Below are 4753 nucleotides of genomic sequence, written 5' to 3' on the forward strand. Positions count from 1 at the left end.
CCTCCCTCTCTGCTTCCTGTCCACCATGAGATGAGCAGCCTCTGCCTGCGCACCTGCCACCATGCTGTTCTGCCTGCCACAGATCCAGAATCACTGGAACCAAGGACCAAGGACTGAAATGTGAGCCAAAATAAACCTTGCCTCTCTTAGTTGTTTCTCTTGTGTATTTAGTCACAGCAATGAGAAAGTCTAACAGTGCTAATGTGCTTTGATTTAAAATATATAAAACCTTTTTTTTCAGTGCTGGAGTTGGAACTAGGGCCTCATGCATGGCAGGCAACCACTCCACTGCTGAGCTGTGTCTCCAGCCCAGATAAAAACTCAGGAAACTTCTGTTTCTCAGGCACAGAGATATTTACTCAACATGATAAAGAGTGGTTATTTCAAACTAGTGTTCTATGTCACACTTACATTAAAGAAAAAAACTACAGGTGTTCCTAGAAAACTACAAACAGTACCTTTGTTCTCAAGCTCTTTGTAACATTGCTCTAGATACTCTAGGCAGAGCAAAAGGACAAGGACAATAAGTAGCGAATTCATCTTTTTCTCTCTTTTTTTTTTTTCTGGTGGGACTGGGAACTCAGGGCTTTGTGCTTGCAAAGCAGGCGCTCTGCCCCTTGAGCCACTCCTCCAGTCCATTCTTTGCTCTGGTTGTTTTGGAGATGGGGCCTTGTGAACTATTTTTCCCAGCTGTCCTCAAACCTCGATCCTCCTGATCTCAGCCTCCCAGGTAGCTAGGATTATAGGCGTGAGCCACAGGCACCCAGGCTTAGAGCATAATTTTTTGAGACAAGTTTTCTTTATTTACCTCAGATATGACCAATTACTGAAATATTGGAGGCAACTTAAAATCAATGAAAACTGCCAAGAACTAGTGAAGAAGCTGGCCAGATGCAAAATCAATGTATCAGAAGATTTCTTACATGCCACGAGGAATGAGGTAAAAATATTAAATGTCAATTATTCCCGTAACAGAAATAGAAGATACCTAGAGATATATTAGTGAGAAGCATTCAGGATTTAGACAAGTTTTAGAGGAAGAACTAAACAAACCTAGATAAATGAAATAACATGTTCTATTCTTGGTTGGGAAAATGAAATCTTACAAAGATGTAAATTTTTCCAAATTCATTCATAGATTTGATGCAATTTTTAGACAAAATTCATTTTGTAATCTTTTGAAAGTAGCTAAATAATCAAAAAAGTAACACAGTTGTGCTTTCCTGTATTTTTCAAAATGTGTATAGAATACATTTTACTTTTATAATGGAAAAAGAAAAACCTTTTTGGTGGTCCTGGGATTTGAACTTAGGGCCTCGTGCTTGCTAGGCAGGTGCGCTACCACTTGAACCATGTCTCCAGCTCTTTTTTCTTTGTTTTTTCAGTAAGTTCTCAACTTTTTGCCTGGGCCAGCCTAGACCATGATTCTTTTTATCCCTCCTGCATAGCTGGAATGACAGGCATGCACCACCATCAGCTTGTTGTTTGAGATGGGTCTTGCTAACCTCAAACAGCAATTCTCGAGATTTCTGCCTCCTGACTAGCTGGGATTATAGATGTGAGCCACAGTGCCTGGCCGAAAAATGTTTTTCATAGCAGAAACACTATTTTTTTTAGGAGAAAGGCTTTGTAACAACTTAGTCCCAACACACATGCAAGGCAATTGCTGTCCCAGTGAGCTCCACCCAGCCCCCAGAGCACATCTGAAAGTAGCAGAGAGTGGAGCTGCTGAGGCATAAGCCTTTCTTCTCATTCCTTAGTAGGTTGTTAGAAGTTCAAGTTGCTGCACTCACATGGAGGAATGAAAAAGTAGGCCTTTGAGAGAAGGCATACAGTTTGCTACTATTTTTCCTAAAGAGGAAACAAATAAACCAGTTATACTGTTGCAGGACCTGAATGGTTTTTCCAAGAATCATGCTGGTTACAGGATTGGTAGAACCGTCGCCTTCCATGTCACCAAACATGCAGGGGGCCCTGGGTTCCATCCTTAGCACGAGAGAAGAAGAGAAAAAGAAGAAAAATGCTGGGTGCTAGTGACTTATGCCTGTAATCTTAGCTACTTGGGAGGCCAAGATTAGGAGAATGGAGGTTCGAGGCCAGCCACAGCCAGTTAAGTTCACAAGACTCCATCTTCAAAGAGCAAAATGGACTGGAGGTGTGACTCAAAGGGTGGAGCACCTGTTTTGCAAGCATGAAGCCCTGAGTTCAAACCCCAGTTCCAAAAAAAAAAAAAAGGACAGGAAAAAGAAAAAGAATTGCGTTGTCTGCTGCTTGTGCAGGCAGCAAAGCAACAGTCGCGGCCAGTCAGAAGGACAGTGTTCTTGGGAACTAAAGAAAGGGCTGCTTGCTGTCCTTTGGGGTCTTCACAATAGCACACACCCTGTCTTGTCACCTGTGTTCCCTGCATGTCATTTATTTTCAGCTAGGTAGGGTGGACTGATTGTAAGCACTGAGCCTTGCTTGCTGTGTGTGAGTGGAACCAGGTCGTAAGGGCACCACATCACAGTGCACCCTGACCAGGACTGCAGGGGTGAAGGACTGCAGGTTTCCTCTCCTTTGAACATCTGGCTTCACTTTGTTGCCCTGGAGGGCTTACTGTGCCCCTTCCATCACTCCCTTCCTGCTCCCCCTTCAGAGGGTTGTCTTCTGCAGATGACTTTGGAGACTTCCATCTGCCCTAGGAACTGGCCTCGAACTTTCGTCCTGCTTCCTAGAAAGCAGCCTAGGTGGAGTGCTAGGGAAGATATCTTCATACTTTCGCCATGTGCCAGTGGCTCACACCTCTAATTCTAGCTACTCAGGAGGCAGAGATCAGGAGGATTGCAGTTTGAAGCCAGCCCAGGCAAATAGTTCATAAGACCCTATCTCGAAAAAAACGCTTCACAAAAAAGGGCTGGTGGAGTGGCTCAGGTATAGGCCCTGAGTTCAAACCCCAGTAGCACACACAAAAAAATCTTCATGCTTTGAAGACTGCACTCTTAGCAGTTCCTCCCTGAGGTACACAGGGACTGTGTCACCGTCTGCCTTCCAAAGCATGGCCTCTGCCAGCCCCCATTCAACATTGATTGCATAGCACTGCTCTCTTTCCTCCCTGCAGCCCTGAAACCATAAAGGGAAACTCCCTCCTTTATGTGCCTCTGACTTCCTATGCCCACTCATATGGCCATCTTACCCTATGGCCTCTCTCAGGACCCAGTTGTCACTCACTGGGAGAGGCTCCATCTTGGAGAGAGTCAATTCAGCTACCACCCTCAAACTGTCCTTCCAGTCGGCCCACGTCTTCACCCTGCTCATGTGTCCCTGGGCCTCAGCCCCACTAAGCACTCTTTCCTCCCTTCCTCCTGGTTGTATCCTGTGATCCAGCACCGTGCTAATATGGTGTCACCACCCCCACAGGTGTCCAGCTGTGCCCCTGGTGCTAAAGAAGACACATGGCTTCCCACCTCTGTGCTGCCAGCAAGCCATGCCTTCCTGTGGGTTGGACATGGCTTGATGGCTCCCAAGGGTCCCCAGGGTGGTGTTGTGAAGCAGGACCTAGGGGGAGGCCCTTAGATCATTGACGGCTCTGCCCTCTGAAGGGCTTGAGTTGGTTTTCATAGAGCGGAGTTGTTATGAAAGCCTGAGCCTGACTCCACCCACTCTGCCTCCTGGTGTAAGATGTGACCATTTGCTACACACCAGGCACTATCCTTGCCGGAGGCTGGATCACTGGGGCCACCTGATCCTGGCCTTTCAGCCTTGAAAACAGTGAGCCAAATAACTTCTTTTGTTTATAAAGCTAGCTGCCTTAGGTATTTTGTTATTGTAACATTAATGACAATTTGACTACTCCAGGGCAGCTCCTGCTCTGCTTCCACCCTCTCACCATAAGAAGTCTTGCTTCTTTCTTCTGAGACAGAAGAGACAGGACCCCCACACACACCTATTGTAGGGGTCTCCTGAACTGTCCACCTGCACCGGACCTGAATCCATACCCACCCTATCCTCTTCCCTGCCTGTCACATTGGAAGAGGTGTCTGCCTCGTAAATGGTTTCCTTGCCTGGGATATGGGGTCAGAGCCCTGCTGTCCTCATGAGAACATTACCCTGTGATTAACCATGCCTCTCCTGTCTGTCCCACTTCTCTCTCACAGGAAGCATGTGCTGGTCTTCACTGTCCAAAAAAGGCCTCCTTCCACCCACCATCCCTCCAGCTGCCGCCCAACTCCTGCCCCTCTCACATTTCTCATCCATGCTTCACCTCTTGTTAACTCTTTTCAAGTTTTTTTGGTTTTTAGTGTTGGGAAACTTAATAAATATATATGAAAGGGCATAATATATGTAGATATATGTGTGTTTGCTTATGTGTGTATATGCACACACACACATATGTGATCGTTGTTTCTCATTCAGAAACATTCTTACAGATACACCCAGAATAATATCTGACAAATGTCTGGGCACCCCATGACCCCATTAAGTTGACACACAAAATGAACCATCTCTATGCACGTTAGTCTTCCTGAGTTTAGACTTCAAGGCGTAGAGTGCTCTCTGCACTTCCAGACCTTCTCCTGCCTCATTGCCAGGCTAACTGGTATTTCTTTGTTGATATTCTGTCACTTTTTCTGTTCTACCATCCAGGCCAAGAATTAAAACTTTATTTGCTTCTCACATCATCTGTGTGTGTCTTTCCTCTCCTCCTGAGAGGCAGGAATTGTCCCTTCTATTTTTTTTTTTTTTTTTTTTTTTTGTGGTACTGGGGTTGGAACTC

At 45.7% G+C, this 4753-nt stretch overlaps 1 long non-coding RNA gene across 1 annotated transcript; it reads left to right on the forward strand.

The window, feature by feature from the left end:
* Positions 1 to 4242, forward strand: LOC141422446 (uncharacterized). Its single transcript, XR_012446998.1, has 3 exons — positions 1 to 120; positions 814 to 940; positions 4134 to 4242. It is a non-coding gene; the product is annotated as an uncharacterized lncRNA (long non-coding RNA).
* The last annotated feature ends 511 nt before the right edge of the window (positions 4243 to 4753 follow it).

The sequence above is a fragment of the Castor canadensis genome, chromosome 1, assembly GCF_047511655.1.
Source record: "Castor canadensis chromosome 1, mCasCan1.hap1v2, whole genome shotgun sequence".
Taxonomy (NCBI): domain Eukaryota; kingdom Metazoa; phylum Chordata; class Mammalia; order Rodentia; family Castoridae; genus Castor; species Castor canadensis.